Source organism: Lissotriton vulgaris, chromosome 10 (assembly GCF_964263255.1).
Source record: "Lissotriton vulgaris chromosome 10, aLisVul1.2, whole genome shotgun sequence".
Classification (NCBI taxonomy): Eukaryota; Metazoa; Chordata; class Amphibia; order Caudata; family Salamandridae; genus Lissotriton; species Lissotriton vulgaris.
Window position 1 is genome coordinate 106,568,271 of NC_141698.1, and position 17,394 is coordinate 106,585,664.

Genomic DNA, 17,394 nt, shown 5'->3' on the forward strand with positions numbered 1-17,394 from the left:
ATCACCATCTTCCCAGCTTTCAGGAACAGGCAGCCTTTTGTTCAGAAAACCAACATTTTCTACACAGTTTTGGCATTTCTCTGGGACATAGCCTATTTTTCTTATTTTTTGTGCTTTCAACCTCCTTCCAGTTAGTGGTAGATATGGGTATGAAACCCATGATCACGGAAAGCTAAAAAAAAAAAAGTAGACAAATTTAAGAATTGCGCAAGGGGTCAAATTCAAAATATGCTTTATTCGATTTAAAAACAATTAAATCATAAAAGCACATCATAAAAACAAAGTCTTAAAAACAAAATGTATCAATTCATGTAAGAACATTATAAATGCAATAGAAATACAATACAGATTTCTTTAAACATCCCTGACGTGAATAAAATCGAAAATCAGTTACGCTGTTTACATCGAGTTTCTAGATCTAACCACCCCTTTTAAAAATATAGCTATATGGCCAGTACAGATTTCATCATCCACAAATTGCAGTTTTATAAATGCAGGTCGACACTGTCTCAAACCTTGTGTTTTTAAAATGGGTATGATCCATTTCTTCCTGATTATGTATGGTGTTAAACTAACAGAAAAAGATGACATGTATTGTCGACTGTGGGGCGATGTCATCGCACGGGGATGGGCACAAAAGACCTGACCAATCAGTAATTTGGGGGAATGAAACCATATTATGAAAATTACCTAGACGTAAACGTGTTAAAAGCATCCTAGCGCATATACTCAGATTAAACGACAAATAAGGTTGTAACCCTGGTTTGGTCAGAATCAATTGATTATCACGGACTGTCGATTTCATAATAATAGAGGAAAATCTAAGCATCTCCAGGTGACTGAAACATAGGGACTTTAACTCCTTCCTCGTAATTGAAGTCAGACGGTCAGGTTTATCGAAAAGCTCGGGATAACTCATGTCATTCACGCTTTTTTTTTACATACACCAGCCAGGGAATACGTAAAGCCCCTTTTAAATTCAAATAGTCGTTTATCACGTCCCGGTTGAGACTGGTAGAAATACCATTCCAGACTTTGTCACAATAGTATTGGCTTTGTTTTTATTAAGTCGGACACAAATGGTAGTCCCAGTTTTGCGTGACAAACGTACGTAGCAGTGCTATCTGGAACAGCTAAAAGATGCTTTAAAAAACTGTTCTCGATTTTTCTGAATTGACTCTACACTTGCATAACCCCAAATGCCAGCTCCGTACAGTGCAGTTGAAATGCATTTGTCCTTGTAAATTATCAATAGATCTTTAATAGGAAACTTGCCTAGCTTCCTAGTGAAATTTAAAAGGGCTCCCGCAGCTTTAGCAAAGAGCAATTTAATTGATAGCTGGAGCCCACGAATCCCTGTTTACAAACACAATGCCCAAATAAGAGAGACTTGGCAAATTCCAAACTGTTGTTACCAATAAAAATATCACGGCACTTAGTAGAAGGCTTAGTACACTTCATTGTAAATGTTTTGGCAATATTTACATTTAGGTCTAAATTAGACATATACGACACAAAACTCGTGACTAGTCTCTGCAGACCTAGTGGTGTACGGGCTATTAGTTTTGCGTCATCAGCGTATAAAAGTACGCCAATAGACCGTTTACCAACAATGGGTATATCTAGACAGTCCCTAGATAGGGTATCCCCCAGGTTATTTATATAGAGGGTAAACAGGAAGGGTGCTAGTACGCAACCCTGCCTTACCCCCTTTCTGACAGGGAAATTATCACGGAGTTCTCCTGTTCTCCCATAACGAACCCTACCCCGGGCATCAAGATATGATTGTCTTAAGAAGGGGTTTCCACCCCCATGGCTTCCAGTATTCTCCACAACTTCTGATGGTTAACACCATCAAAAGCCGAACTCAGGTCGACAATACACAGGTATAGGCTCCCCTTTTTAGCCTGTGTATATTTCCCCAATAGGAGGCATAAGTTCAAATTCTGCTCTACAGTGCCAAGACCTTGGCGAAAGCCGTACTGAAGCTCCTGCTGCATCAACAGTGGATGACTCGTGACTGTGACTGGGCTCCCTTCCACCGACTACTGATCTGGATTGTGTAGGCGTGGACGTGATGACGGATGGCATGGCAGGGAACATGCTGTAATCTTCCACCCTAACAGCGAAAAGCACTCTAATAATGGCAATAGCAGCCGGATGGAATGAACAGCTATAGTACCGAAAATGTGATGCACTGTCTTTTTAGCCTAAATATTAGTACTGAGTGAACGGGGGACAACTGCCCTGGTGCCTGTGGATGTACAGTGATCACACTGGTGAGGCACTGAACAGGCCGATATATCAATTACCGTGGAGGACTGACAAGAGTATCCTCACTCTCTCCGAGGGGCTGTCTGCTGTGAAGAGCCCATAACCCTCAGTAATAACACAGGGAAGCACAGAGAGGAACTGCCTGGTCCCCCTGACCCAATTTGGTGCCTGTCCCAGTCAATATTTCGATAGTCACAAACTTAAGCCCCCCATTCACACAATCACAGTGATACAAGTGGTACTGGAGTGGCCTCCTGGTGTACATCAACCTGAGGCGCTGAGAAACACCTGAATTTTCAGACTGTGGGCACTACAATTTTTGAGACCTGGCAAACAAGTTTTGTGATTAACCCCACCGTCCGTACACTATGGGTCGCACAAAGAGCAAGGTGCCAGAACTGATGACCACTGGCACGACGCAGCAGGACGATACAGACAATACCAGTCCTAACACCTTCGATGAGCTGCATTCCACCAACTAACATGGAGCCCGCCCCAGACAAACTAGACCTGATATTACAAGAAGTAAGAGAGTCAAGGAAGGCAATAGAGCAACAAATAGGCTCCCTGACAACCGGCTTCACACTTCTCAAGGGTGATCATGACAAGTTGGCCTCCACGGTGAAGAGCAACAAATCAGTCTTAACAGACCTGCTACCGCAACTTAACACCTTGGCTGCTAGGTGTTTTCCCCTCCTGTGCTGCAGGCCCCCACTTTCCCATTGTTTATGACGAGCTCAGCTCGTCATCAGCACAGCTCAACCGTGCATCATGACGAGATGAGCTCGTCATCAGCATCGAAAGGGTTAAAGACCATGCAGTACAAATAGCGCAGCTGCAACGCCAAGTGTCCTGTTTGCAGGACAGGGTCGAGGAAGCTGAAGGCAGGTCACGGAGGAATAATGTCTGAATTATAGGCCTACCGGAGCGCTGCGAAGGCCCAGACGTAACTCGCTTCATGGAATAATGGCTGCGTGAGCGGGTGGCCCCAGAGGGCTTGTGTGACCTCTTCTGTGTTGGGAGAGCCCACAGAATCCCTACAAGGAAACCATCAGTGGGTGCCCCTCCACCCCCTTTGATAGCACGCATATTGAATTATAAAGACCGGGACACCCTACTTCCGGCTGCTAGGGAGAAATCCTCTATTCAATATGAAAATCACTGGATCTCCTTGTACCCGGACTACACAGTCTTGGTCCAGTGACAGAGGGCCTCGTATCAAGAAATTAAGTAGAAACTTAGAACCTTTGACCTCAGACCTCAAATAGGCCTTGTTATTTCCTTCCAGTTTGAAAGCCATACATGAGCAAAACGTGCACTTTTACAACAGCCCAGAGGTCGTAGGGGACTGGAGAGAGGCCATCTTACCCCCACAAACACCTGAGAGATAAACGCAGGGCATGGGCCGGGGGCCACGACACACCAAATCGATCCACAAAACCAAAGCGAATAACCCATCTCCGGAACAGGCCTTGAGAGGCAGAGAGTCGGCGATAGCTGCAGTAGCGGCATGCAGAGACTCTGACCCCCTATCCTCCCTGGAATGTTCGGAGGACACTACCATGCACTCAGACCCAGAGAATAGTTTAGCTTTGTTCCCCACTATTAACTCAAAGACTGTGAATGACTTCTTGGGCTGAAAGGGACTCACATGGGCCACCGTCCCGAGTTGGAAACAATTTAAGAGCTGAAGAAGACACTGTAACTCAAATGACACAGTCTCCTCCCCAGCTTCTCTGTATCCTTTATATAAAATATTGGTCCGGTCACTCTAAAGGTAGCACACACAGTAACGTGTGCTGTTAGACATAGGAGTCACCACCCCTGAAGCGAATGCAAATCGAAACTAGAGTTGTTGTTTACACAGTTGTGTATTTTGTTTGGACCAGCATAGTTCTAGGGCTAGACGTAGTATTGGGTTTTGAAATGTGTTATTGGGAATCTGGCCTACCCCCACCTCACGAAATACACAGGCTCGGATGTGTCTAGGAATGGACTGACACATACATGACCACGTTAGGAACATATAATATAATTACATGGAACGTCAGTGGCTTGGGGTCAGTACAGAAGCGCCATAGAATACATGCTCCACTAAATAAACGTAAGACACAGTTTGCTTTATTACACAAAACACACCTCACCAATTCTGAGGCGACCAAACTTTGTAAGAAGTGGAGAGGCCAAATGTTCACCACATCATATTCCGCCTTTGCTAGGGGAGCAGCTATATGGGTTAGGCATTGGGTTCCGTTTGTGGCTCTGGAAAAGCGCATAGATGCACAGGGCTGATATGTTGTTGTTCATGGTACGCTAGATGGCACTTACATAGTCATAGGCAGTATATATGGACCGAACTATGACCAGGACAAATTCTTAACGGGCCTCAACACAATATTAGCAGACAGGGCGGGATTCCCATGGGTGCTAGGAGGGGACTATGACACAGTTTTGGATGTTCAGATGGACCGATCTCACCCCCCACTTCAGAAGCATCCTGCTTAAGCAAGCAGAGGCCTTTCGCGGGAGTGCGATGGGCTGGTCATTAGGGGACGTCTATCACTTTAAGAATCCCAATAGTCAGGAATACTCCTTTTACTCCCCGCCCCACCAACTACACACAAGACTGGATAGAATATTCTGCTCTCTTTCTATAGCAGCCCAAGTGACCCACACCGCATATTTAGGGAAGAATTTCTCTTATCATAACCCACTGGAAGTAGTGTTAACATGGGGTAGGGTTCCTACATCAGTCCTTACATGGAAGTTATGGCCACAAATGTTAGAGGACACTGTCTTCCAATCCACTATGGCTTTGACAATCACTAACTACTATATGAGTGGAGAAGTGTGGCTCACCGGTTAGAGGAGGCAGTCCCTGATGCAGAGGTCAGACCCGGGACCAGGGTTCAATCCCCGACACTGCAGGGCCTTGAGCTCAAAATGTCCACGGACTCGATAATTCTCTCCTCGGTGCCTACTCGAATCGGGGGTTTACACTCGCCAACTCTGGGCAATAGCTTGCTTAATCTCCACTACGGCCCCACTGCGATGGGATGCCTGGTCTTCTCCTTGGGGATGCCCGGTCTTCACCTTGGGGATGCCCAGTAGGGGTAATCTCACAGGGAAAGGCCAGGACGGGTTCCCAAAGCAAGCGCCTTGAGACCTTACGGCGAAAGGCGCTATATAAGAACGTATGATTTAAGATTTAAAATTTTTTTTTTTTTTAGAGAGAATGCCAATTTGGGGTCCTCACTCCTTATGAAATAGGATGCATTAAAAACCTAAAATGAGGGCCACTGCCATTGGCGCCACAGTAGGGGCCAGGCAGGAGATACATAATAACCTTAAGTCCATAGAGGGCAGTTTGTATAAAGTTGAACAGGACACGTTCAGTGACCGCCCTAAATAAAAGGCACTACAGGAGGCACATATTCAGCATACTGAACTACTCGAGCGGGTTATGGATTTCCAATCTTACATCCAATTTAAACATGCTGAGGCAGATAAATCAGGAGCGCTCCTCGGACGGTTATTGCATACATACCCCTCTATTTCCATACACGATATAACCCGACTGGATGGCATCACTGCGACCACACAGCGAGAAATATGCACTGCCTTCTGTGAATATTATGAGACACTATACAAGGTTTCTGAGAATACATCAAGTGAGCCCATAGAAGTATTTCTACAAGATCTAATCTATCCCCAACTTTCAAAAGTAGAACAAGACGACCTAATTGGTCCAATCGTCAACACTGAAATAAAGGAGGCCATTTGAGACCTCCCACCTGATAAAAACCCCAGGCCTTGATGCCCTTCAGGCAGAGTTCTATGACAGCTTCTATGATTTATTAATTTCTCATCTGGAGCAATTAGATCAATCGGCTTTGGAGACTGTCAACCTCCCTCCCACTACCATGCAAGCCTTGGTCATTTTCCTTCCAAAGCCGGGCAGAGACCCAACAGACATGTCAGGCTTTCGCCCACTATCACTTTTAACCACAGAATATAACTTTAGAAGCAAAATTCTGGCTCGTCGACTACTACCCTACTTATCACAACTTATACATGCTGACCAATGTGGCTTCATCCCAGCCCGTAGTACTTCTATGAATATCAGACGATTATATCTTGTAATGGAAGCCACTCCTGCTGGCTTGGTGGATGCTGGGTGTATCTCCCTTGACTTGCACCAAGCTTTTGATACCCTCAATTGGGATTATATGATGATGGCTTTGGATACATTTGGCATCCCCCCAGGCTATGTGAGCTGGGTCAGACTACTATACATGGTCCCTACAGCACGAAGCAGGTCTGGAGCCTACGTCTCACGACCATACCAGATGTAACGCTGTCACCATTGTTGTTCGTGTTGGCACTGGAGCCCCTTGCTATTAGGCTCAGGATGGAGGCTGAGGGAGTGGGGATCTGGGTAGACAACATGACAAATGTGCTGTCTGCATATGCGGATGACCTTATCTTGTACATTAGTGACTTGTCGAGTGACTTAGAGCCTATACCCAGTATATATTTAAACAATTCGAATGTATCTCAGGCCTCAGTATAAATAAAAAGAAGTCCCATGCGTTCTTTTTCTTTCCAGAAGAGTGCCCAGAGACCATTAGGTTAGGACAGCGTTCTCCTTCATTTGCCCCAAACACCTTTAAGTATTTGGGAGTCTAGATATATAGATCCCCATAGGACTTATGTTATGTTAACCAGCATTTCTAACGCGTGCGGCTACTCTGAAGTGTCCAGGCGCGAAAACCTGTACAGAGGAGAGTGAAAGTGAGAGACGCGGCTGAAAGACTAAACAAAGAGCAAGGATTTCAACTGCTTTTTAAACAGCCTAGGATCGTGGTTGTTCCTGAGCTCAAAAGGCAGGCTGTTCCAAGCCATGGCTGCCCTTTCAGAGAGGGAGCTACCTCCCATTCTGACGAGACGGTGACGAGGGATAACATCGAGATATTGACCCTGCGACCTGAGATGTCTAGATGGTACATAGAACTCGAAGTGACTCCTGAGGTATAGAGGTCCTGATTTATAGAGGGCACCATGGGCAATGTTCAATGCCTTAAACAGAATGCGCTGGTCAACTGGAAGCCAGTGCAAATCACAAAGAGAATGCTTAATGCTGGAACTACCCGGAATACCCAGTAGCATTCTAGGTGCCGCATTCTGAATGATCTGTAGCTTTTTCAGCTGATAGCGGGGAAGGCCGATACAGAGAGAATTTGCATAGTCTAGCCGCGAAAGAATGAGCGTGTGGGTCACCATTTCTTTAGCCGCTTTAGGCAATAACGGAAGAAATTTCTTAAGGAGTTGCAGTGTGCCGAAGCACACTCCCCGCAGTTTATTAATCTGTGTTAGGAATCTGAGGTCCTCACTAAACTATACCCCCAGATTTTTTGCTGGGCTACCCATGGTTTTTGACATGGGGTAGCCCTCGGGCCACAGGTCATCCCCAAAATTCCTCGGGAAGGACCCGTAGAGGAGAACCTCAGTATTATCCTCATTACATTTAAGTTGGGCCCGCGCCAACCATTTAAAAACCTCAGTCAGGCAGTTTTTAGCGGTGTCCGGAGATACCTCATCTTTTTTCCATGTAAAGAGCAACTAGGTTTCATAAGCGTAGGCTATGATTTTGGAGCTCAGCCCTTCCGCCAAATAGATCAGTGGTGTCACATAAACAGTGAAGAGTAAATGGCTCCATGTTGAGCCCTGTGGAACACCCGTAGTAATACTTCTCAAAGTGGATGAAAAAGGCGGCAGCCACACTTGCTGTGTTCTGTTAGCCAAAAAGTATTTAATCCAGTTCCACACCTGGCCTGAGATTCCAATGTTGGACAGATGGGCACGTAGCTGGCGATGAGGTACCGTATCAAATGTGGAGGGCAACTTGATAAAGACGGTTAAGTCTTTGCGTACCCAGATTTCCTTTTGGGTGTCATTGCCTCTCTCAGTGATGGGTAGAATAGCCATCTCCAAAATGGTTGTTCTTCTGCGCTTATTATACTACCTCACACGACTGCCAGTAATGATTCTTATCTCCCTTTTTATAACTCTGGATTCACTCCTAGTGGATCTCATCTGGGTGCAGGGCTGTAGAAGAGTTGGGTTGTCCAAATTACAATTGGAGATGGATAGAGGTGGCCTAGGTTCACCTGACTTCTTGCATATTGCTATGCAAGTCAGCTGCAATGGCTACATATTGGCTCGCAGGATGTAACTTACAAGAACTGGGCTACACAGCACACTCCATACAACATGGTACCCTATACACTTTACTATTCCCACAAAGTAAGATTCCCCCTAATTACCCCTTGCTATTACGGATAGCTCTGACGTATTGTAAGAAGGCCCTACAATACACCAACCAAAGACTCTCCTCATTTTTTAATTTATTTATTTATTTATTTTTGATTGTCAGCTCTAAGCAGTATATATAGCTTATGCCCGCCCATCTGCTTCCTCTTTTCTGTAGGATTACAAGGTGCTTGGTTCTTCTTTGGAAGCTAAGGCCGTTTTGGAGCGTACTTCAATCCGGCGACTAGCACCCTCTAATCCACCCCTCCGCCACCCAGAGCGACCCAGACTTTGACGCCATGGCCTCAGTATCCGAGCTGTCTTGTATTTACGCTGCTCTTATCCTCCACGACGACGATGTGCCCGTCACGGAGGACAAAATCAATGCGCTGATTAAGGCGACAGGAGTGTCGGTGGAACCTTTCTGGCCTGGTCTCTTTGCAAAGGATCTTGCTAACATTGACATCGGAAGCCTGATCTGCAATCTAGGAACTGGTGGTGGAGGTGCCCCTGCAGCTGGTGCTGCAGTTGCTGCAACAACTGCTGCTGCTCCTGCCGAGGACAAGAAGAAAGAGGAGGAAAAGAAGGAAGAGTCTGAAGAATCTGAATGATGACATGGGCTTTGGTCTTTTTGACTAAATGGACATTAATCAGACTTTTTATAAAGTAAAAAAAAAAAAACAAAGACTCTCCTAACACTCCACTGCTCGGAATCCCTACGCCCACGGGGTTATTCACTAGACAGATCCTGGGTGGGTGGTCAAGAGAAGGGGTCTCTACAGTGGGTGCATCTTTGAGAGTGGGACACTGATGGACCACGAAAATTTTACTCGGAGGCAGGGAGTTCCACGCTCTCTTTTTATTTTACATGCAGTCATTACCAGATACATAAAGAAGCACTGGACACCAGGTGGTTAAGAACACCTGACACAGGAGCTGATATATGCTGTATATCTGATGGGCAAAGGTCGTCATCTTATACAATGGTTATACAGGGACGCTCGAACACACGCAGGTACATCCCTTTAAGCGTTAAAGGAGAAATGGTCTAGAGACCTGGGAAGGGACCTTACGGATAAAGACTTGTCCTCTCTCCTGGAATTTCCTAAGAGGGTGTCCCGTAATGCTAAATTCAAGCTAATACAATATATGATATTACATAGGGCCTATCTCACTCCACACCATTTAAATTGCATGTACCCTGAAGCCCGGGTTTGTTGCCCAAAATGTCAGACTGAGGATGGGGATTTGATGCATATGCTCTAGATATGTCCACGACAATAGGAGACATAACAGGTATACCTAATTGTGACAAAATAGAACGCTGCATATTGGGCCTCTACCACTGCCCTAAAGGCGCACAAAGTGCAGCTTAGATTTGCGGACCTCGTTTTGCTTGTAGCGAAGCCCTCCATTACCCTGAGATGGAAATCCACCATCCCCCCAGCCATACACACTTGGCGCGAGGAGGCAGTACACTGGGTCAGACAGGAAGGTGCAGTAATTAGAAGGGAGGAACATCCGAGATTGAAGAAGACACCGATTTCTATAGAATGGGATATAATATTAGAGGCACTTAAGACAGTTGAACCCTCTTTAGCATAACCTACAGAGAATATACACCCCTCAATTTACTCAGTGGTGGGAACTTCATCCCTGTTCCATTCTAGATAAGAACCAGGCGATTCTGGCTGGGCCACTACATAAGAGAGCCTAATCTGTCATATATAGCGAGACAAGACTGAATCCAGAGATTGAATTATATGAGTGGGGATGAGCCAGAAGGAATGGAGGGGGTGGGATGTTTGGGACTGTTTTATAGTAGTTTGTTAATGGAAGATAATTAGCAAGCAAATCACAAAATTCCATAAGTGGATAATAGGAGGTTATTGCCCTATTTTAATAAGCAACAATATATATAATACACCTCGGTGGTACAAGCATATTAATGTTAACCTATTGTCTATTGATTAGTCTGTGGAATGTTTGTATAAATGCTATTATATGACATGATATTGTATAAAATCAATAAAATATGTTTTGAAAAAAATGCTCCACTGTCACTCAGGTCACCTCGGAAGCCTCCCCTCTGACATAATTAAGGACCAGAGTGCCCAAAATAACATAATGACAACTATGATCACCTACAACTGAAAAACAAGGCTAACTGGACAGACTTCAAAGCCATGACAGAAATTGAAGACCTCAATATGATTGAGCACATGAAGCCCACATCGCTGATCCCCTCCCATCCACCCTAGTACAGAACCGCGACCATATCATATCCCCGTTTTGGACTAAAATCATCAACACCTCTTTCATTAGGCCTTGTTCCTGACTCCCTTCAACTTGGGCAGTCACACCTATTCTCAAAAAGTCAGGACCGGACTCTAATGACCTCAATAACCTAAGACCAATCACTAACCTCCCGTTGCTAACCAAAACATTGGAGAAGTGTGTCCTGCTACAGCTGCTACAACTCGATCAATTCCAGTCAGGATACAGAAAAGGCTGCAGAACAGAAACTGCTATGCTCAATATAACAGACAATATTTACAGAATCTTAGATGAAGGACAGTCCTGTCTCCTAATCCTACTAGATCTATCTGTGGCTTTTGATAAGTAAATAACTGTTTTACTTGAGACACTCAAGAACCACACTGGCATCACTGACCTGAGATGGTTCTCATCCTGCCTATAGCATTGTTCACAACAAATGAAAATCTGCAGTTGTCTCTTGAAGCCTGCACCAGTTCCACAATGTATGCTGCAAGGCTCTATCCTCTCCCCCGCCCTCTTTAATCTCTTCATGGAACCCCTCACAATAACTCTGAAGCAATCTGGGGTGAAATATCATCTTTATGCCGATGACGCTCAACTCTACTTCAAAATTAAATCACCCAATGACATCAGCCTCCCGAATGCCACATTGATCAAGCTGCAAACATGGCTAAACAACAGCAATCTAAAGCTCAATAAAACTGAATTTCTCCCCCTTTCCCCAAGAAAAAAATACCTTACCATTTCAAGAATGGTTCAAGAACATGGATGCTCTAAACTGTTCTCTCTCATTATCTAACTCCATAAAGTCTTTGGGTATCATCTTGGACAAAAATATGTCAATGATGTCAATGGAAGTGCACATCAACAACTCAGCCAAAGGAGCACACTTCACAGTAAAGCATCTCAAGAAAATCAAATCGTGTATTCCCCATGATGATCTTAAAATGGTAGTCAAACCACTAGTCCTATCCAAACTGGACTACGGTAACGCCATCATCACAGGAACTCCAAAAAGTCACCTCACCCACCTAAGAGCAGTTCTCAGTTCTGCTGTCAGGCTCCTCACAGGAACTAAATGTTTTGATCACATCACACCAGCCCTCTTGAGTCTCAACTGGCTTCCCATTCAAGGAAGATGCATCTACAAGACGGCTTGCATCACACACAAAGCCATTCACACAAAAAGTCCCAAATACCTTGAAATCAAACTTTCGAGAGCAGGAAGAAGCCGGACCAAAGCAGGTCCAACTCTCTTCTTCTTATACCTCTAAAGCTGAAGAAGAAATCCTCTCTGGTCTGCTCTTTCTCAGGTAATGCTCCTAAGATTTGGAACTCGCTCCCCAAAGATATCCGCTGCAACCCCCCTTCCCCTGTATCAAACGGGACCTCAAATCTGTAGTACTCAACAGCTACTGCAGCACAAACAAACTGATCTACAATTCTCAAAAACCCTACCCTCATCGACTAAATCCTCTGAGACATGCATCTGACCTGCTTCAGTTTATCATCTCTCTTATTGTCCTTACATTAATGCTTTACTGTTAAATGTTACTGGTGTTAATTTTCTAATGTATGATTGATGTTCATTTTCTTAAAATGTAATAATGTATGGTTTCTTCACTCTTGATGCCTTTTTTTATCCTCATGAATCCTCACATGTTATTTACTGTTAAACGTATTCTCATAATATGTAAAGCGCTCTGAAACCATCGGCTCTAGCTAGCTCTATATAAAACTCAAAAATAAATAAATGAGAAAATACATTTGCCAACTAGAGACCCAATTTCTTACATTATTGGTCAGTGATGAGGATAGAACATGTGTTTGTACAGTGCCTTACAGTAATTTGGTTACACTACCATCCACATATAAGACCAATTCGAGTCATTTTCTCCCGATTGGCAATTGTTCTTAATCTTTTTTCCTGCCCTCTCTGATTGACCTTTTTAAGTGTTCAGATTCTCCCTGATTGGCATTTTTGCTTTTTCCTGAAATGATGTCTCTAGCTAGAGGTTCTACTTCTGCACCTGCAAAAATTGATTTTGAATTGGCCAAGCTTCAGGGTTACACTGTGGTCCAGCTCAAGGATTTGATCAAGGACTTTGGGCTTCCAGCAAAGATCAACACCAGGAAGGTGGAGGTGCAGAAGGCACTGGTAGCCTGGTCTGAATGCCATGCTCCATTGAATGAGACCCCAGAGGAGGATGAGGAGGAACAGAATGTGGGGGTGATTTGGACCGGGGCCCAGGAGAGGGTCTTGGACAGATGCCTGTGGAGGAAGAGGGCAACATCCTTCCCGGACTGGTGATTCCACCCCAGGCAGTGAGCAGTGCCTAATCTAAGGGCTTGTCCCCAGAGGTGCTAGAGGACAAGCGGGAGGAGATAAAGTTAAAATTGGAGCTGTCTAAGCTCAAATTAGAGGCAGAGCAAAGGAAACAGGCCTTAGAGAAGAAAAGGCTGACCATGGAGATGGAGGAGAAAAGATTGGTTATGTTGGAGAAGAAAATTATGTTGGCTCAGGACCTGAGCTTGAGAGAGCTGGACGTCAAAGCCAGGAGGGCTGAGTCCAGGCAAGATGGTGGCAGCATTTCTTTAGTGACTACTGACTGTAGGGTTCATATACACAAGGATTTGGTGTGTGATTTTGTGGGGGTAGATGACATAGACAGATAATCTGAGACCTATGAGGTCTATGAGATTGCTCTGCAATGCGCAAGGTGCCGGAAGAGAATTGGGGAGTTTGTCTGTGGAGGCACTTTCCTAGCGAGGGGAGGGAAAACCTCTTGTCCCTAGAGGGGAGTGACAGGGAGAGGTATCCCATCATGTAAGAGGCCTTAATCAGGAAGTTTTGTTTGACCCCAAAAAAGTACAGACAGAAATTCAGAAATAGAGGCTCTCCGAACAGACCTCCATTGTGTAGATACCTTTTGCAAGACACTGGATGGTTGGGTGAAAGGCAGTGAGGTAAAAGATTACCAGGGTTTGTACAATTTGATTGCACAAGAGCGCCTGTTTATTCTTTGTTTTCCATATATGCACCAACACCTTGTTGACAGTAGGCTCACTGATCCCAGGGAGCTGGCTAAGGAAGCGGACCGCTGGGTCAGCACCAATGTAAAAAAAAAGGTATCTGGGGGATCACCACAAGGGCGGGCAGGTTCCTCCCCAGAAAAAGGAGGAGGGGACAAAAATAAAAACAAGGAGTTCTCCAAAGGGCCACAAACTAGTTCTGTTGGTCAGGGCGTCTATCCCCCTACTGAAAAGTAGAAGTGGTTCCCTGACATTAAGTCTACAGGGAAGGGACCCTTGAAGTGTTTTGAGTGTCAGCAGGAAGGGTACTTCAAGGGAGATCCTAAGTGTCCCAAGTGGGCATAGCCCCCCACCGGTGGACTGTCACTTGGGTTGGCTGGTCCAGTACTTGGGTAGTAGATGGTCCCAGATTGTCTGAGAAAAGTTGCAGAGTCTGCCCTAGTGTCCCAGGGTGATGGAGAGATGATACAGAGGACCCACATGCCTGTCAGGACTAAGGAGTACATTCAGTGGGCCATCAATGGGCAGAGGGTGGAGGCTCTGAGAGACATAGGATCCTGTGTTATCTAGTGTCCTCAGAGCAGGTAGTACGTAATGTGTTCTGCCAGGTGGATGCAGCTGACAACCGTGAGAGCCACTACTCAGTGTTTCTGGTTCCTTTTGAATGGTGGGGGGGGGGGTCTCAGGTCTGCTTGAGGTAGTTGTGAGTCGGTCCATGCCTGTGCATTGTGTGCTAAGTAATTCCCTGGAACATACCACCTGAAAGGAGGTGGGACTCAAGTCCCACGTGGACATGGGGTTGCCTGAGTGGATGTGCCTGACCACACGGTCCATGGTAGCCCATCAGGGTAGTCAAGAGAACCTCAAGCCTGGAAGAATGGTTGAGGCACCTGCCAAAACAAAAAGACAAAGGGCAAAGGGCCAGGAATCCAGATTCTGAAATTCCCATGGTTCAGGAGAAGGCTGAACCTGAAGGTGAATCCCCAGTAGCTACAGAGAAGAAAGTGGCCAAACTGGAGAACATGCCTGAGCTGAATGTTTGGTAGCAGGAAGGGGGGTCTCGCCACAGAGGAGTTCTGCAAGGCGTCAGAAAGAATGCCTTTCTCTTTAGGGTCGGCAGTAGCAGGCGGAGACCCAGGCACCTGGTAACACCTCTGGGAAGCACCTAATATATTGGGAGAATGGTCTCCTGCATAGTGAACCTAAGATTCCTGTGCCTGCAGCAGCAAGTGTGTTGGTGGTCTCCGAGTGCTACAGGACCTTCCTACTGGGTATGACTCATGATGTGCCACTGGGAGGTCATTTGGGGCAAGACAAGATCTTTGACAGGTTTGTCACCCACTTTTATGGTTTTCAAATAAGCGAGGCCTCAGATACGTACTGTAAGTCTTGTCCTACCTGCCGGGCGAGTGGCAAGACATGGGGAAAGTGCAGGGCTCCCCTGCAACCTTTTCCTGTCATTAGCACCCCCTTTGAGAGGGTGGGCCTCAACATCATTAGGCCTCTGGTCCCCAGGACAGCCATGAGCAACAGATTAATTCTGGTCTTGGAGGACCATGCCACCATGTACCAGGAAGTTATCTTCCTGAGGATGGTGACTGCACCCGTGATGGCGAGGCCACTAATTGGGATCTTTACCTATGTGAGTTTTGCAAAGGAGGTGGTATCTGACCAGGGTACCATCTTCATGTCTTACTACTTGAAGGCCATGTGGAAGGAGTGTGGGGTGACCTACAAGTTCATCACTCTTTACCACTCCCACACCAATGGGTTGGTTGATAGGTTGAAATGAACCCCTGAAAGGCATAATTATGTGTCTCAGACACAATGAGGCATAATTGGGATGTCTTCCTGCCATGCCTTTTGTTTGTATATAGGGAGGTACCTCCAAAGGGGGTTAATTTTAGCCCCTTTGTACTTATGTACGGACACCCTATGAGAGGGCCTTTCAGTTGGTAATGGAGGGCTGGGAGCAAGATCCTGGAAGAGGCCCCCCGGATGTGGTCAGCTAAATGCAGGCATTTCACAACCAAACAGTCCTCATCCGGAAGCTCGCCCAGGAGAATCTGTAAACTTGCCAGGAGGACATGAAACGCTGGTATGACCAAAATACCACTCTGGTGGAGTTTCAGCCTGGCCAAAAAGTATAGGCAATGGAGCCTGTGGATCTCCATGCTCTGCAAGACCACTGGTCTTCTCCCTATGAGGTAAAAGATTGCAAGAGTGAAGTCACCTACCTGGTGGAACTCAAAACCCTTTGAGTGTCCTTCATGTTAAGTGCCTCAAGTCCCACTTCGAGAGGTCTGAGATCACCATACTCCTGGTAACTAATGATGGGGTGGAGGAGGAGAGTAAACGTCTCCATAAACTCCTGTGTTTAAAAGAGCAGGATGGGTCCGTGGAGGGTGTCAACCCCCCTCCTACACTTACCCTAGATCAACAGGGAGACTGCCACCACTTGTTAGGGCAGTTTGCCTCTCTCTTCACACTTACCCCAGTACTCACTATATGGTGCACTCATAATATTGACACTGTGGACAGCCCACCCGTAAAAAATACAATATACAGGTTGTCTGACAAAGTGAGGGTTAACATTAAGGAGGAGGTCTTCGAAATGTTGGCATTAGGGATTACCGACCCTTCATATAGTCCTTGGTCCAGTTCAGTGGTGCTGGTCCCCAAGGCTGCCTCTCCAGGTGTCACACCTAAACTTCGGTCTGTGTGGGCTACCATGGGCACAGTGCAGTCACTAAGACTGATGAACACCCCACCCCCAGAGCAGATTAGCTCATTGTTCGGCTTGGAGCTGCCAAGTTACTCAGTATGTAGGACCTAACGTTGGGGTACTGGCAGATTGCCGTTACTGAGGGGGCAAAAGAGAGGTCTGCGTTCTCCACACCAGAGGGGCACTTCCAGTTCTGGGTCATGCGCTTTTGGTTAAAGAACACCCCTACCACCTTCCAGAGGATGGTCAACATGGTCCTAGCTGGGTTTTAGAACTTCAGGGCCGCCTACTTAGATGACATTGCGGTCTTCACCTCCAACTGGGAGGACCACCTTTGTCAACTCAAGGAAGTGCTTTAGGCTCTGTAGAGGGCAGGCCTGACTATCAAGGATACTAAGTGCCAGATAGGGCAGGGATCTGTGGTCTGCTTGGGTCACAGAGTAGGAGGTGGCAATGTGCATCCCCTCCAGGTCAAAATTAAGAGAATTCTGTCTTGGAAACCCCTCAAGACCCAGACAGAGGTGAGTCTTTTTAGGCCTCGCTGGTTATTACAGGAGATTCGTCAAGGCATATGGTACCATTGCTTTCCCCTTGACGGAGCTGACTTCCTGGAAGCATCAACGTCAAGCGATCTGGACTGATGCATACCAGAAAGCCTTTGACGCCCTGAAGGAGGCCAATTGCACAGCCCCGTGCTAAAGGCCCCTGACTTCTCCCAGAATATATTGTCCAGACAGATGCCTTAGAGCATAGTGTAAAGTCCGTGCTCT

General features: G+C 46.0%; 1 protein-coding gene and 1 pseudogene across 2 annotated transcripts in view; both read left to right on the forward strand.

Moving 5' to 3' along the window:
* The window catches only part of LOC147684768 (kinesin-like protein KIF19), a 1,367,439-nt gene that overhangs the window by 42,027 nt on the left and 1,308,018 nt on the right, over positions 1–17,394 (forward strand). The window lies entirely within an intron of this gene.
* LOC147684769 (large ribosomal subunit protein P1 pseudogene) lies at positions 8,781–9,271 on the forward strand (annotated as a pseudogene).